The 18,781-nt window shown below is 39.4% G+C and overlaps 1 protein-coding gene across 4 annotated transcripts in view; it reads left to right on the top strand.

The window, feature by feature from the left end:
- The window catches only part of LOC116090599 (doublecortin domain-containing protein 1-like), a 191,159-nt gene that overhangs the window by 3,974 nt on the left and 168,404 nt on the right, over positions 1–18,781 (top strand). For 2 of the 4 annotated variants that reach the window (XM_031371256.1, XM_031371258.1), the window contains exons 3-4: positions 8,895–8,955; positions 16,159–16,277. The gene's annotated coding sequence lies outside the window, so the exon portion shown is untranslated. Of the gene's footprint in view, positions 1–8,894; positions 8,956–12,963; positions 13,197–16,158; positions 16,278–18,781 lie in introns of those variants that run through there. The other 2 variants (XM_031371259.1, XM_031371260.1) reach the window with 2 other exon arrangements.

The raw sequence follows: 18,781 nt of genomic DNA on the forward strand, positions 1-18,781 counted from the left end.
CCTGTCTGTCCTAGAACTTACTATGAGACCAGACTATCTTCAAACTCGCAGAACTCTTCCTACCCCTGCCTCCTGAGTGCTGGGAATAAAGACATGCAGCACTAATCACTTTTGATTTAACTTAATATCGACAAGAGGAAGCCTTGCTGCATTTTAATTCATATAAAGTCATTATTTCAGTATTTTGGCTGAATAAGGATGCTCATGGAGATGAAACCAGAACTGCAATACTCAGGTATCAGGGAGACTGGCCCAGCTGTGAATACAGAAGGAAAAATGTAACATGAAAACCAGCCTGTCCAGCAAGTATAAAACTACTGCACCGTGCCATAAAACACAAGTTACAGAATCATGTTCTCGTGTATAAACCCTGGCCCACACAGATTCTCTCACAATAACCATGTGCTTCTGCACCAGACACCATCCTAAATTCTCCCGTGTTGCACTGATACATTTAAATCTCATGTTACTCTGGTAACGTAATCACCATGATTGCCTGTCTTGAAGCTCAGAGACAAACCACTTGTTTAAGGCTAGACCTACTAGATGGCCTCTCAGGAAAACAACTCAAGCAGTCAGTCTCTAACCTGAAAATGGACTCTGTCAAGACACTAAGCTGCTTGATAGGAGAAAGCCAAATTGAACAGTTGACAGTGAGTGTCTCATGTAACAGAGTACCTCAGTGCTTAAGGAGTGGGAAAGGCACATAGGAAAAAGAAATACGCTTATAAAATCATATGATGATTTTATAATGAAATTTCTGTAATTTGTGTCTTATTAGGAAAATTGCTTTTCTCTTTTCCCTTTTCCCTTTTATTATAACTGGGTTTGGTTTATTTACTTAAGTTTTGCCTCTCTTCCTCAAGCCAGGAGTACAAGCACATGTCATGATGCCCTGATTTTATATGGGTGCTAGCAATCAAGTTTGAGTTCTCTTGGTGGGAGAGGAAGCAGCTTACTGACTAAGCTATCTTCCCAGTTACATGAAAAATTTGTGTTTTTATTCCTTGAGAATTCATAGATGTGTACAATGTGCCTTAATTATATCATTTTTCTAGTCCTCCAATTCCACCTGCTTCTCTTCCCCAATATATTTCCCTTTTTAGCTAGTCCTATTTTTAAAATAAGACTCTGAGCCTAATCAGTGCTGTCTATGTGTACATGACTATGGGTTAACTTGGAGAAGGGGCAATCTTCCAGAGGCCACCTCTCAATGAAAAGTGACTCTATTTCACATAGTCACCATCAGTTGTCAATATCTCTTCAAGTGGGGCATGTGGTCTTCATGCTGGAATTCGTAACCATCTTGACCTTGTGCAGGTAACCACAGATGCTGTGAGTTGACATGTATAAACAGACATGTGTAACATATGTAACAGACATGTTATATCCAGATGGCAGTCTTTCCTTTCATGGTACTCCTCCCTATCTTCTGGCTTTAAATTATTTCCATCTCTTCTTATCCTATATTTTTGAGCATCAGTGGGTGGGTGTTTATGTAGATAGCCCATCTGTGGCTGAACATGCACAGCTGCTTAATCTCAGTACTTTGAACAGTTTATGATTCTCTGTATTAATCACTACCCACTACAAGAAGCATCTCTCCCAAGTGTTGAGAATTGCACAAATATATGGATAAAAAGATAAATATTTAGAAGGCAGTTTGGCAGCATGATTACTTAGCAAAGCAACATTAGAAGATTTCCCCGTGGGCCCAGGACATTCCTAGCCAGAGTTTTGACCATGTATGACATGTATGACACAAAGTATGAATTCCCTCTAACAAAGCAGACCTTACATTAATCAATAGTGGCTGGCTACCCGTACAGTCATGCAGCTATTGCACCAGTGGTACATCTGTCTGGTAGGTTGCATTTGTACCATTAATGATCCAGCATTAGGTAGACCATTGATATCTTTTCTCCCCCAGCAGCCTGCATAGCACCAATCCAGGAGGGAGATAGTTTCCTGGTTAAAGAAGGTTGATTTCTCTGTGGCGGCATCCAAATTGAGTGGTGTACCCCAAACACATTCTTTTTAAGGAACCTGCACTGTAGTCAGACTAGTCTATAAACTAGCAGTAAAGTAAATCTTAACAAATATCACAGAATTCAAATAAGATATATATTCTTTGCCCTGGTCACAGTAAATTCTGAAAGCAGAGTACCATCCATCCATCCATATGACTGATCTGAACCTATCCAGATCTCCTTCCTACTGTGGTCAGGACAGTGAGACAATGGTGTGGCCACATGCTGTCCTGAAGGCAGAGATGTCAGTCTTAAGAATGCAGCAAATTTGGGGAGGTGGATCAGAAATTTAAGGTCATCTTCCAGGACATAGTGAGTTTGAGGTCAGTCTAGAATATATGAGCTCTTGTCACTGAAATAATATCTCTATTTAAAATAAATGCTCTTATAATCTAGAAGAGAATGAAGAACAAGAGGGAGAGAAGGTGGGAGAAGAGTAGAGTAGTTATGAATATGGAAGATTTTTATGCACAAATGGATATCATTGGCCTTTGTACTGACTCAACTTGGAAACTGGGTGAGGGGCAAGGAGACAAATCTATTTCATGTTAGAGTAAGAATAGCAGAACATTTGGAAAACTCGAACATCTGTCTGTCTGTCTATGTATCTATCTATGTATCTATCTATCTATGTATCTATCTATGTATCTATGTATCTATGTATGTATGTATGTATCTATCTATCTATCTATCTATCTATCTATCTATCTATCTATCTGTAGGTTCAAGATGTTTGGAGGTTACTTTATCTCTGAATGTGTGTGTGTTTGTGTGTGTGTGTGTGTGTACACGCACGCGTGTGTTCTTTCAAATACCTCTTTGCCCAAGCATCTAAAGTACTTATATGACTTATATTTTGAGGCACTCAGATTTCATTATGAATAACAATAAATACCATGTGGCAAGATTTTTTTTCTTCCCCTCTTATGTAGTCTAATATGATTTCAACAAAGGCTCGGAATCAAATGTAGCCTTTTGTAAGCTAAAAATAATAGAACTGGCATTTAAAGTAGCAGCCTGACAACTCTCAGAGACTGCTGTAAACATATCAGGCCTCATTAGCAAAGCTTCGTCGCAGTTGCTGTCAGTCATTGTATCCATATTCAGGAAGACAGACCTGCTGCACTAATTTTTCTTTTAATATACTTTTTCTATTCTGTGTATCTGACCACCATGGATGAAAGGCAAACCAGCAACGTTACTACCAAGTGACCCAAATAATCTAAAAGTCACAAAAAGATCCTTCACTTCAAGGGCATTTGGAACACCTTAGAGATAAATGGAACCAAAGCTGCTTTACAGGCCACCACTAAAAACTCATGCTGCATCGTTTTTCAGGATGTATGGGAAAGGTATTTTAGTGTAGATCTTCCTGGATTTTCTTGAAAGCATCTGTAGCACTGGATTTAACATTTTGTCATGACACCAACCACACATGATTGAGCAGTCCAGATTACACATACATATTTCAGTTTGCTGTATTCTCAGTCAGCCATTTCCTGAAGTGGTATCCTCACACCAGTTTCAGCCAGTCCCACACATTTCTAGTATCTGTCTGATTCTAAAAGGCTTTTGAACTTGCTGTTCTTGTGATACAGTCAGAGGATGTTGAAGGATAGCTGTTGTATAAGTATACAACAGGTTTGTGCTCTTTTTTGAGTAAAAAAAAAAAAACTAGTCTAAATTCTTCTTCACCTTGCTGGTTGAGTGGATCTATAAAGAAGATTTCAGACTCTCAGGGCATGCTATCCAGAATGAAACTATCTTTATTGCTTCCCTCACTTTGACACTACTATTTCAGTTGTAGCTATACCCATGTATTGTTGTTGTTGTTGTTGTTATTGTTATTATTATTATTATTATTATTTTTTTTTTTTTTTAAGTCTTGCTGGAGATACAGTGCTGAATGGCCAGCATTTACCAAGGCAGGTTAACGCAAACTGGCTTAAGGACATCTCTGAACACAGGCGAGAATATAGCTGTGTAACTATAGATTATGATGTCAAGTTTACCAGTAACTCTGTTGCAAAGCCAGTAATAAACAGACAATTGCCCACATGTAATCTCATAGTACATGGATTGCTTGGCTGTTTTACTACACTACTGACTGAGGGGCAACTGCTGGAAAATGGTCCTTCTTGTCAGGAGATGAGACTTTCTATATCTGAACTGTGGCCATGGGCTACTTTCTTTCCTCCACTATCTGATAAGTAGAGTATTTCAGCAAATGCATACATGTCTGATGTTTAGTATCTATTCCACCAATACCCATACCGTTTAAATAGAAACATATGCATTAACAATCAGTAGAGTGATAACTGAGAGACTTCCTAAGACAAATTGCCCTGAGTTTCCTCATAATAAGAGAACTTGAAATAGTCTGGAGAGTCTCCTCTTTTGGGTGATAATATTACTGCCATTACAATGAGTTTCACTTCTAGATGCCTTGGTTCCCAGGTGGTGAGATCTTAAATACGTTCACAATAGTTTATGTAATGGCAAGAATGGCCTATAAGTAATAAAATTTTGCTGAGTTTTGACTCATTATAAACATGATCTAAGATTGATGACAACCCAGTTTATTTCCGTCAAAGCAACACAGCAACACTATTTTAAAATTAATTTAAATTTTTATTTTTAAAAATAATTTGTGCATGAGTACTGTATTTCCACCATTTCCTCTCTCCCCCCATGTCAATACCTATGCTATCTGACACCTCAAATTTTTGTCCTGTTCTTGTTACACACACTCTTCCATGCATCCACACACTGATGAGTCTATCTAGGGTTGCTGAGATGTATATGTCTTTGGGACTGACCACTTGGTACTAGATAACCTACTAGGGGTTTCATCCTTGGGAAAAACTGATTCAACTGCTCTCTCCAACCATGATTGTCTATTGCTCTAATTTGGGAGAAGTGGAATAGAAAATGCAGAGAGAGAAGGAAGACAGATTAAAAATACTAAGGATGTTTGAACAAGCCATGAGAAAATATATTATTTTTTAATCTTATTTAAGACACACACCTGTATGATTTATAATCAATAATATAATTGTATATATAATTAAATGTTAATATAATATATTACATATGTGTGCATTTGTAGCTTTAAACAATGGCTACTTTAACTGAACCACCGAACAGAGAACATGTATGAGATATACCTAGGTCCTCTACACATATGTAACAGTTGTGCATCTTGGTCTTCACATGGGACTCCTAACCACAGGAGCAGGGCTGTCTCTGACTCTGTTGACTGCCTTTGGGCCCCTTTCCTCCTAACTGGGCTGCCTCTTCTAGCCACAACATGAGAAGATGTGCCTAGTCCTACTGCAAATTGATATGCCAAGGCCGACTGATATCCATGAGAGGCCTCCCCTTTTCTGAGGAGAAAGGGAGGTGAGGTGGATTGGGGAGGAGAGGGAAAAGGAAGGGGCAGGGAGGAAAGGGGAGAGGGGCAACTGTGGTTGGGATGTAAAGTTCATTCATTCATTCATTTAAAATGGTTACTCGGGCTGGGCACTGGTGCCCCATGCCTTTAATTCCAGCGCTTGAGAGGCAGAGGCAGGCAGATTTCTGAGTTTGAGGTCAGCCTGGTCTACAGAACTAGTTCCAGGACAGCCAGAGTTACACTGAGAAATCCTGTCTCAAAAAACCAAGACAAACAAAACAAAAACAAAACCCACAAAAACAAACAAACAAACAAACAAAAAAAGCAAACAATCAAATAAATAAAAAGTTAAAGAGTCACTCTAACAAAAGTTCAGTGAATTGTCTAGCTTTGTGGTCTGGTTAATTTCAATGTGTCATATTTTATTTGCAATGCATTTTTTTTTTTTTTTTTTTGGTTTTTCGAGACAGGGTTTCTCTGTGCAGCCCTGGCTGTCCTGTAACTCACTCTGTAGACCAGGATGGCCTCAAACTCAGAAATCCGCCTGCCTCTGCCTCCCAAGTGCTGGGATTAAAGGCGTGTGCCACCACCGCCCGGCTGCAATGCATTTTTTTTTAAAAATAGTAAAGTTTAAAATAAAAATCAAGAAAAATTTCTAACTTCTAAATTGATAACCTTTATTCAACAATATTGTTTTTTAAACAATTTCTGTGTTTGATAAAATATGAGCATTGCCAGTATTGGGGAAAACCTTCCAGCCTGAAACTATTTGGTGAGCATTTTAACATAATTTATTAATATATTTATAAGTGTATTGAGGTGCATTAAGCACTGAGATTACATTCAGACTATAGCCAGTGATGCTAAAATGTGAATATTATTGCTCAGCTTCAAGTGCTGTGAAAATGACTACCACTGTGGGCTTTAACCAAAGTGAGACAGCTCCGTGCTGGAGGTCAGACGCTGAGATCTAGAACCGTTGTACAGTTCCTATTGCTGTCCTTCTGAGCAGCCCACTTTACCTTTCTGTGTGTTGCTTTATTGTCTATAAAGGAAGACAAAAAGGATGATTTCTCCTCAGTTCTATTCAAATTTTCACACTGCATACTGCTTCTTGGATGTGCCAATATAATCATGATGATAATTTTAGTTTTAGGTCCCACTCAGTAAGACTCAAATGAGAAAGCTACTTGTTTGCTTTACTAACCTCTGACTTGTTATACAAGGCACTCTAGAGTAAGGGTGCCTCTCAGTATCTCCGCTTCCCATCGGAGGCTGAAGCTGAGCAACAATAAGTTGGCTCAATGCTTGAAACTGGGAATTCCTGTTCTGGGAGAATTTGCCTTGAAAATTAGTTCATTAACATTTTTATGTAAGCATTAGAATGTTTTATGTCTTCTCACATCTGTGCTCCCTTCTCATCCATTTAACTTAATTTCATAGGGCTGGGATGCAGCTCACTCTCCTAGAACTCTTGTCTGGCATGCACAAAGAGCCCCAGCTTAGTGTCCAGCACCTCAAAAACCAAGGAAGGAAAATAAGTCATTCTCCCTTAATAATGTCAAATTCCTCTCATTCACTGCAGCTTTCTGGAACAACCCTTTGAGCAGCTACTCTAACCATCACTCTCTCGATGTGCTCACCACCAAATGATTTCTTTATTGTATAGACTTCCCTTTAACACGTGAGGATTCTTTTTACATGGTCAGTTTTCCAATATTCCATGGCATCAGCCAGTTGTTCAGCCGCGCAGTTCAGTTTGCGCACTGAACTGGAGTTGGCTTCCACAGGGCAGGTCCTTGCTGCTGACGGCAGTGTCGGGAGCACAGTTTCAGTAATCATGAAATTGGCTTCCAGAACTTAGGAGAGCTCTTTACCGCATTGGCTCATTTATTGTAAAGGATATAACAAAGGCAGCAGGTGGTCTGAGGAACTTAGAACAATGGCTGCAGCTTCCCGGGTCCAGGAGCTTCTAGTTTGTGGAACCGCCTACATCAACCTCCTGACACATGGGCCTGCAGTGCAGAGTTTCTTATGGGGCCATAACATAATTTTCAGTATTTTCTTTCCCTTCCAGGAAGTTGGGAGTGAAGAGACAATTCTAAGCTTCCATCATGACTCTGGTTTTTAAAGTTGCCATCCCAGAACTTGGTAGGAACTGCATCACTAAAACCAAAGTTGCTCAGATACCCAGGGGGTTCCAAAAGATTTAAGGAATTCTGCATCCAAAGTCTGAAGCAGAATTGATGTATTTCTTATTGTTTTATAATCATCAATATCCTGTTTTCCTCCTCTATTTCTGGAATCATTCCAGTTCAGTGTTTCCAAACTGTGACCCTGAAAGCACTTTTGTCTAGATTTCCCTTGATTCTTTTAACTGGAAAGGCATGGAATCCACGTGGACACAGCTTTCCAGGATTCTGATTCAGAACCTCAGACATCTCTGCACGGGGCTTGGGAATGTTCGCTGCGAGCAAGCACTCGGTGCAGTCTGGGTTTCTGTTCTCAGAGCAGGATGCGTGTGGAGAACTAGCGCACTAAACTGATTTTGCTTTAGAAGAGTGTAGTTCTCAACCTTTGATGTTTCTGTCAAAACTCAGAGGCAGTAGGAAAAGTCCTGTTTAACAACCTGTTACACTTAATTGAATTTATTTTGTCACCCCGTTGTAAAGTTTCTCGATATTAATGAATATATGATTAGTTAATTAGGCACGATTAGCTTCATTACACTTCAGATTTTTTTCTGGCTTATATTTAGTTCAGAATATATGATATACCTTAGCAAAATTTTCCAACCGTTTCAGGAGAGCTGCTTGAGGTTCCTGTTTTGTTTCCATGGCATTGCCTTCTATACCATCATCTTCACCCTCAAACACAGCTAAGCTGTTCTCGTTTCTTCTCACAAAGGATTATTTTGGGGAGAGAGTATAGAAATTTCTACCATCTTTGATCCTTCCTCCTTCCCTCCCTCCTTCCTTCTTTCTCTTCCTCCTCCATCCTTCCCTCCTTTCTTTATTTCTTCTTTGTGACTGAATTCATATGCTCCCAATCTTCCAGTCCCAAGGATTATAAACATGGTCCTTGGTGTTGACTTCTACAATACTTGTACTGACTCTATTTGATCTCTAAAACTCCTAGTTACTGTCGCTGTTAGAAACACACACACACACACACACACACACACACACACTACACACACATACACACGCACACACACACCACACACACACACATACATGCACACACATCTGCACGCACACACACACACACACACACACACACACACACACACATGCACGCACACACACCACTTTGAGATCCACAGTGCTGGAACAGTAGCAATGATACTGACAGAGTGTGACAATCCTCTTGCCAGGCAGTGTATAAAAGTGACCATTTCATTTAAACCCCACAAGTATTTCGGTGTGGAGCAAAAACAACAGTCTATAAATTCTATTTTTATTTTGCAGACATGAAGGCGATAAGTCCCAGAAGCAGATCTTTGGAACAGATGGCAGTATTTATTCTAAGGTAAAGACTTGATAAGCCACAACTTTTATTCCTAAGAAAAGTTGTTCTTAGATTTGTGTTTAGTTTAACTTAATTCAATGATTGCCCTGGAGTATTTGTTTAATTCTAGAACACAATTTTACAAAGCAAAAATTAATTTTCCATAATTTCATTGACTCCGTACTTCAGAGTTTGTATCTTTACACTTCAAAATAAGATTAGTTCAGCACCTGATGACTTCTGCACTAAGGGATGCACTGCTGCCTTTCATAGGAGAGTTTACCCTCAAGTCTTGGTAGGCAACCAAGGGCACTGGTGAGAACCTAGTCTCTTTTGAGGGTCTCAACAACCCTCAACCACCATGTTGAAGGGAAATGTACTCCACACCTATGACTGGGCTTTTTGATGGTCTGAGGTTTGTGGTAACATCATGCCGCTGTGCGGGAGAATTCTAGTTAAACTACTTTTAACATTATGATTTTGGGGCTGGAATGATGGCTCAGGAGTTAAAGAGCATTACTGAGGACCCTGGCTCTCTCCCCAGCACCTGTATGACAGCCAGCTGGAACTCCAGGTCCAGGAAGACCCAGAGTTTCTGTGCTACATGAACACCAGCACCTTTAGGCACAAACCATCACAGACACGCATGCACACACACACACACACACACACACACACACACACACACACACAAGGGAATGCATGCATGCACACCCACCCAAAGCACACAGAGATAATTAAAAATAAACATAAAGAATACATTCTGGAATGTCTCCATATGTCTTTTTAAAACACCCTTAGTGTGTTTCTCTGACTGCTGAGGACACGGAGCACACTACCTCTTCTGAGAAGTGGTTTCTCACTTTCCATGATGATTGATGTGGAACAGGATCAAGTTTCACAACCACCTTTGCCTTCTTCTGTGATACATGTGCTTGTAGTTTGCATATGAAGCATCGCCTGCAAAGGCTTGCGTGTCAAAGGCTTTATTCCCAAGTCGGTGAACCATCGAGACTTGATTAGAGCATACGGGCTCTGCTCAGTCCACTGATGTATAAAATAGAACCAACTAATAGGCTGTCATGAAGGGTGGGGGCAAGGCTGGGTACATGACTTTTCTCTTGCAAGGTACATATCATATCATGCTGGCCTTCCCCCCATCCCTCCCATGCTCCTCTCTGGCTGTCAGGAAGTGAACAACTCTGCTCTGTTATGCCCTTCAGCCTTGACTACTGCCTCACCACAGGTCCAGAGATGTGGAGCCAAATGACCATGGCCTGAAACCCTGAGCCCAGACTCTTTCCTCAGGTTGTTTCCAAGGTAACCCCTGTGATGAAAGTCTCTCCAACACATGCTGCAGTGCCTCCCTGCCTGCTCAGTGTGCGGCTTCCATCTCATGGTGCCTTGGTCCCCACAGGAACATATACCTTGAAGCAGATGATGCAGGCTTCCCTACTTAAAAGAAATAAGTTAGTTTTAAGTAGGTTTAGATTCTAAACTTCATCCCCAAGTAAATCACTGATTTTTCTATAATTTTTTAAAAATTCACAAAGAAAAACTATTTGCTAATGAAGCATTTTAGGTTTTGAAACATCTGAAATTTCAAGTAGCTCCACATTTAGTTATGTCCAAGTTATTTCCATCTATTTAAGGATAAAATGGAGGATAATTTGGTAATTATTTGCAGCTGGATCATAAATTGTGTTCATGCCATTTTTTTTTTAAGGAGAAGGTTGCCTCTATAGGATATAACAAACGTATCTTGGATCCAATGGTTATTAGCTGTGTGGCCTTAAGCAAATCACTTAACCTTTCTGAGCTTCACATTCTTATCTGCTAACTGGAGATATTATGCTAGCACTGTGAGCATTTGGCACAGATCCTGGACTAGAACAGCTAATTGGTAATGTGCAGCTAATAATGATAATAATAGCAGACAAATTTAAATACATTTACTGCATTTTGCTATGTTGTTTTTACTTGGATAACTGTTTTCATTTTGGTTTTGATGTCAACCATTTCTTTACTCACTTGCAAAAGGTAATAAAATCACATTTCATCGATATTTGACCAATTACAGTTAAATTAAATATTTAAACTTGAACACACCCACAGAAGAAAATAAACACTGAAGCATCTAACCCAATGTAGTACTAAGTAGGCACTTTTAGACGCATAGAGATAAAGGCAGAATCTGTACAAGAAAAGATGTCCTTTGAGCATGTGAAAATGAAAAACTCCTAAGCAAAAGTAAATATGGGAGCTGGATACAGTGGCTCATACCTTTAATACACAAACTCAGAAGACAGACAGGTGGATCTCTGTAAGCCAGCCTAGGCTACATAGAGAGTTCCAGAACAGCCAGGGCTATATAGAGAGGCCCCAGTTCAACAAAACAAAAGTAAACAGTAAATAAGGAGATATGGAAAATCTTTGCGACATCAGCATCAGAGAATGAGATAATATCTTAATATACAGTAAGTCTGACATAGCAACAGACAAGTTTCAAACCCTGCAATGGAGGAAAAGAAAAGGGCATGAAAATAAAACACATCAGAGAAGAAAAATTCAAAAACCCAAGCCAGATAAAGCATCCAGTCCCATTAAAGAGTCAATGACTGTCAGGCAGTATGGTAGGACATTCATCCCATTAGAGCCATAGTAAACCTGGCAATTGCCTGTCTGATCAAGGTACACACATGCTCCCCTCTGAGAAAGTGTTAGTTTTCTACTATATATAAAAACTTACATCCAAACCACAGAAACTTCAAGCAGCAAACATTCATTGCTTCGTGGCTTTATAGGCTGAGAATACAAAGTATCTTCACTGGGTATTATAAAAATAATATCATCATCATCATCACCATCATCATCATCATCATCATCATCATCATCATCATCATCATCATCATCATCATCCTCTTATACACATAAGTATATTGCCTGTATGTATATCTCTGCACATCAGGCATGCCCAGTGTCCATGGAAGCCCGAAGAGTCTGATGAAGCTGGTGTTTAGATGGTTATGAGCCACCTTGTGAGTGCTGAGAACCAAACCTGGGTTCTCGGGAAGAGCAGCCAGTGCTCTTATTCACTGAGCCATCTCTTTAGTCCCTTACTGGGCAGTTTTAACTCATTGGAATGGGCCAGTGTTTCAAGCAAGAGCTTCAGACGTCTGTGGCTGAATCAAGACTGGAAAGCTGGTGCCTGAACACCTTGTGCATAGCACTGCTGCCACCAGAGGTGTTAGTCCGTCCCTGGGTGGATCTCCCCACATGCTGCTGCTCACAACATAAACTATTGGAACAAGGAAAGAAGCAGCAAGGGGAAAATAGAACCACTGGTGTCGGATATGTTCATCTATTACCTCTGCCAAATTATTTAGGTTACATAGACCTACACTGGCAAACAAGGAAAAGGACTACACAAAGATAACAATACAAATGGTACATTATTTCTGAGACTCTGTTTGGCAACATTATCAAAGTTATTTTTTTTTTTTTCGAAAGCCCCGCATTTTTTTTAAATTCAGAATGCCCAATTCCAGCTGCTGACCCTGAAGTGGGAGGTACATTGATGTACCTTGAGAAAATTTTCATTGTAGCCCTGCTTAGACTGGTGAAGCTTGATATTGAGTGACCAACAGGCTGTATACAACAGTATGGAGCCTTCTCTTTAGGAGTGCTGAGCAGTTACGTCACACATCTGCAGGGTAATTTGCGATGAGAGATGAAACTGCTGATGGCTCTGTAAGTGTCCACGTTTACTTACTCAGCCATAGTCACCTGACTTGGCTGCAAGGAATGAAACCAGGCTCAGGGTGGAGGGGCCACGGCAAGACTGAGGCTGTGGTGGAGGGGCCACGGCAAGACTGAGGCTGTGACAACTTTACTGAGAGCAATCAGACTTTGTATACCTTCATCAGAAGCAGACTGTAATGGTGATTGCCAGGGTGAATGCATTTGTAGTTGCCAGGATACGATGAAGTTTGCAAGCCATTACAAGGCACACAAGATTAATGTCTAAGAGCAACTGCCCCACCACGTTTCATGCTTCCTTGACTACCAAGGGAACATACAAAGAAACACAAGGCTGCCTGAGTGTCTCACTGCCTGAGGGAGTCCACTGGGCTCTCAGGAACTGGAAAGCACACTGTGCCCCAGGAGCCACGGGCTCTAACCTGAAGAACCCGACACATATTTTTCAGCTAAGCCAGGCTGGCTCCATGGTTTCCTGCATGGCATGAGTTGGAAAATATGAGGTAAGAAAGCAATATCACTTAGGTTTATTTACATTATGCCATATATGTGTGTGTGTACATATATACATATATAAAAATATATATGTGTATGTATATATATATATGATGAGATCAGAGCTGAAACTTTATCTATAAAATAGATAATGTTGTCCTTTTGTTTTTCTTTGTCCCTCATATTGAAAACTGTGATATTTTCCTGTAGAACCAATATAGAAAAGCTTCTTCAATGTTCACCATGCTCTCTCTAGCTGAAGTGATACGGTCATGTGTAAGACAGTAAGAGTTTACATAAGAAAAAAAGCAACATAGTACAGTAGATGTGATATAAGTCTCAAGGTAAAATGAAAAAAATTTAAATCTTAAGCTTTCTTGTTAATGTTTTGGGTGAACTTGGAGATTCAAGAGTGTTTTTCTAACATTGCAAACATGTGGACTAGAGAAATTACTTAATTATTTTTTAAAGAAAACCACAAAGTTGTGTAAGAGTAATGTTTGTATGTGACAAAGGTTACTATAAAAACACAGTAACACATATGGTCTCTTCAAATTCTTCCTTATTTTAGGTCCCAGAGCTATTTCTGTGCATATTCCCAGAAGTTATTATGTATATATTTTCACACATTCCAGGGTTCTCATTTAAATAATAGAAATAGCATATGTTATTCTTGAAGAAAAGCCTCTAGCAATCCAGAACTAAATAAAATATAAATAAAGTTATGAGCAGAACACATGTGACACATGCTTACAATTTCAGCCCTTTGAAATGATCAAGATCAAGAGTTTTAGGCCAGCCTCAGCAACATAGTAGGAGTGAGTCTAACCTGGGTTATGTAATACCCCATCTCTTACAAATGAAAAGCAAAAGCACCTCTTAATATATTATTCAAATATTATATTGATATAATATTATTTGTAATTAGATAGATACAACATAAGACACAGATATGCATATGAGTTTTTGATCATAATTTTTCTCCTTGGTAACGAAGTATGACCATCTTCCTGTTTTCACCCATATCAATACTAAATGTGAATGCTAGATATTCACATTTAAGCAGAAAGGAGCAATGATGCTACAATGAATATGCTTATGTATGGGTTTGTTAACTCAGAGTGAATATACACTCATCATTTTGATAGTTGTTGATTAATCCAACAGCAGTTCTGCTCACCATACTTATACTTTCATAATTTTCTCCTCCTCATTTTTTCTGTGTATTTGTTTTTCCTTTTCAGCTTACTGGTTCAACTAGTGTGTTATCTCTTGAGCCTCTACTCATTCATTATTTTAACCAAAGTTTAAAGTTTTAAGTTATTTAATATCATTTTATTTCTGAGACAGTATAAAATACTCAGTTATTAGTTATTCACTGAATTCCTTTTGGCATTTTTGTTGTTGTTGTTGTTAGACCTTAGTTCCATACTTTACAAAATAAAATAAGAACCTTGTATAATAATTGAGAGAGTATACCTGGAGAGAGTCATACGTAGATATGGTCATTGCTTTCTGGATTAGTAAGTAAGCAGGGTGACATTGAGCATGTCAGGGACTTCGCTGTGACTCTCCCTTCATCTTTAATATGGGCACAATTATAACAGCTCTTCCCAAGGTTGTTGCAGGGATGAAGATGTAAGCATATGGCTCCATGGGACAGTCCTTTGATGTGGTGATATCTTGGAGGCATACTAGGAGGCAAGTTATCCTAGAGCTCATGAAACAGCAAGACATACAAGCCAAATTAAAATGCTCAAGTCATAATTTCCTCCATCAACTTAAAGCAAAATAAGATGTGCAGGGAGAGAGATGGGTAGACAGTGCATATAAAATAAAATGCAGATGGGCTGGAGGGCCACATCTCCCAAGTCTTGTTCTAGATTCTACATAACCTTTATCTGGGTAGCATCACTTGTCCCTGATGGTAAGTGTGTATGTGCCAGCACACTTTGCCAGTGGTGGTGTTCCAGATGAGCAGATGGCAGATGGTCCCGTGAGAATCAGCAGGGCACACCATGTGTGGCTGGTTCAACAGTCCATTCTTACCGTGTACCCTGCAGGCTGTTTTTATATCTATATATCCAAAATGTTTGCTGCTGTGGTTATTAGTGAAAATAAATCATGGCTCTTCAGTTATCTGTGGTATCTTATTCTTTTTAGGCCGTGTTGACAGACTAATGCTCTTACTATGTGTCTGACATGTATAGACTCTTTGTCTCTACTTCACATGGCTGTTTCAACCCCGCTCTGGATCCTCTTGTCTGTTGTTGAACAGAATTGAGTACTGCCAAGCCATACAGCAACTGCACCTTTTTATGTATATAGATATGTGTTCACAGTCATGTTGGAAAAAAGAAATGAAAACAGTTGTTATTAATACATGAGGGTTTTTTTGTGTGTATATGTGTGCAAGTAGTGCTCATGTTGGAGTGTGTGCGTGTGTATATACATGTACATATGTGTGGAGGATAACATTTGATGTCAATCTTCAGGAGCTACTCACCTTGTTTTTGAAAATAATTGTCTCACTGGCCTGCAGGATATTAATAGGCTGTCCAGAGAGTAAGTCCCAGGGATCTGCCTATCACCAACCATCTCCACTGTGCTGGGATTACTAACATGTGCCATCATCCATGGATTTTATGTTTGCATGCATTCTGGGGATCACTTGGGCCCTCATGCTTGCAACTTTACCAAAAGAGAAATTCTCCTCAGTCCTAGATATTTCAATTGCTGTATTAAATTAATGACTATCTTCCTAGCTAAAATATCTTCAAATAAGCAAACAAGCAAAACAAAACAGAAGCAAAAACAAAAAACCAGAGTCAACCAAAGTGATTTGACCTGAAGTACTAAATTAATAAATTAATTTATTAGCTAGAACATTTTACTGCTAATCTTTCTGTCTCAGGTTCAAGTTGTAGCATATAAGGCTGGAACTATTTTCAACTTCTTCTTTCTTTCCAGTTTTCCCTGACTTAACTGCTGAGTGGATGAGAGCCAGACAGAGGACAACACTCACCATGGAGCCTGGACCACTGCTCATCAAGAACATTGTATGGAAGAGGTCAGTGTGCTAGCCAGAGGTAAGACAGAGACACACCTCTAAAATGTGTCTTAGAAAGAGAAAGTGTTCAAGCTGTTGTTTTCAGGAGACAAGCCCAAAGTATCACGACAATGCTGTTGACAGTTTAAGTCACATAATGCTGCAATATTCTTTATGAAAAATGACTTACTTATTTCTACTTTGGGTATGAGTTTTTTGCTTTCATGTTTACACATAGGTCATGTGTGTGCCTTATGTCTGTTGAGTCCAAAAGAGGGCACTGGATCCCCTGGACCTGGAGTTATGAATAGCTGTAATCCTACACGTGGGTGCTGGGAACCAAGCCCAATTTCCCATCATGCCCTTAGCTGCTGCGCCATCTCTCCAGCCCATACTGGAGCATTCATAGGCACATTTACATTTACAGATGGTGATAGCCTATCTTTCACATGGGGTTGCCTTCATTCATTTTGATGATATACAAGATTCTGTGTTGGAGAAAAATTCAAAGAACCAGGAGCCTCTTAGTATCCTGTCAGTGTTACATTTTGAATACACGTGTTACAAACATTTCTATTCAACGAAAATTAATTACATTGTTTCTATGTCTCATTGCAAGGGTTTGCAGAAACACATCAACAGCCCTTTACTGAAGCAGCTGCCAGAGCCCTCAGACCCTTAGGTCATGCCAGAAGGTTCTCTTAAGGAGACAGAGAGGTTGTCAGTTTTGCTGCTGAGGAAAGTGGAAGGGAATGAACCCAGGGCTTCTGCTCAGAGGTAGGACAGTGACAGAGTAAAGTTTCATTGCTCAATGACATTGGACAGTTCTCTTCAGTTTCATGTAAGACCGATGTCTTGAAGATTGTTGAAATATCTCAAAGGCCCCTTGGCTTCAATCATAGTAGTTTTGAGTTACACTTGATGAAGAGAGGTGATAATTATGTGTATTTTGTTGATGATTGATAAAAGTAATCATTTATAATGGTACTTAGGATTTCCATCTAGAACCTCACTAAAACACACAGGAATAACATAGTTAAGCAAAGGCACTACTGAGGATGTCCAATTGTTAAAGTGCCTAGAAGTCCTTGGGAAGGGCAAGAACATAGGCAGTCCTGTTGGTTTTCCCAAGAGGAGTACATTGTATTTGTATTTGAGAGTAATAGATGGTCTTTTATAGCGACATAGTAACCATTCCCATGGCCAGAGGGAAGTACTATCCTTGGTTTGCTAACAATTCCAAATCATTCCTGGTTAAAAAATGGAAACTATTTTTTCCTATTCTCCTTACTTAACCAGAAACTGATGTCTGCTATAACTATTGCTTTACTAGTCTTGATGCTGACAACCACAAAATGACTTTATAAGCTGCAAATTAAGTCTATACTTGCTTGAACTAACTGATTTACATGATCTTAAAGAAGTAACACCTTTTCTCACACACACAAATTTAGTTTGTAAGTGTCCCTGACTTTAATTCAGCAATTCAGATATAAGTGTCATTTGTATTTGAAAGAAAAAGAAAGGTTGACAATTTTTTAAAACCAGAGGCTATTTTACACTCTAGATTACATAACTGCACCTAAAGTAACTCTGTCTTTAATTGAATATTTGGATGATGAGACTGAGAAACAAAAGGAAAATTTACTATTTTACTGTCTCACAGTATGAGGGGTTCCTGGATGGCATCAAAGATCAGGTTCCAGGACTTTCCCTCCCTGGTGGTTAGTTTTTAAGCACTCACAAGTCTCCCCCTCTATGATGCTTTATGGCATGAGTGCAGGCTATAGCCATATGGCCTGGCCATTCTCCACAGCATGCTTGGTGCCACTCTCACGTCACTATGGTGAAAGTGTCTTGGGAACAGCCTTCAGTGTTTTCATCTAAAAGGGATACTCAAGCAATACCAGAGCACTTAGGAATGTGTTGATACTGTTCCCTGGAGCTACTGTCAGCTCATCTTCCTAGACACACAGCTAAATCTTCTGTCTTTTGTGGCAGAGCACTTGGGTTTTATCATCCTGGGCTTAGTTCTGATCCTGGGCTCTAGAAGAACAGATTGCTTCTGCTTTCTGGTTCCCTTCCCCCCTACAGGATTTCTGTTCTTCCTCTATTTGAATCCCTGTGGATCTCTAGACAGCTCCTTTCCTTTCTACTTTTATGTATTTCATACCAATATGTGCAGTTTTTAAAAGTAGGGTAAATTATTGCCAATTTGTTTTGGTCTATTCTTTTGAATTTTATTCTTAAATTTTATTCCCACCATCCCCAACACACACCAAGAGCTCCACATAATCTAAAACAATAACCAAAAATGATGTCCTCCCATCTTCAGAACCATTTCAATTAATTCATATTTCCAACTCGCAGGAAGATGTCTGACTTTTGATCATTCTTTTCTGTTGCAACATGGAAAAAAAATTCTCATTGAATAAAAGAATCCATCCCCTTCTGCTAAGAAGTCTTAATGCTAGTTTATAGAGGATATATATTCTTATTTGCTCTGGTGACTGACCCCTTAGCAAATTTTTTTTTTTTTTTTTT

Source organism: Mastomys coucha, unplaced genomic scaffold (assembly GCF_008632895.1).
Source record: "Mastomys coucha isolate ucsf_1 unplaced genomic scaffold, UCSF_Mcou_1 pScaffold15, whole genome shotgun sequence".
Classification (NCBI taxonomy): Eukaryota; Metazoa; Chordata; class Mammalia; order Rodentia; family Muridae; genus Mastomys; species Mastomys coucha.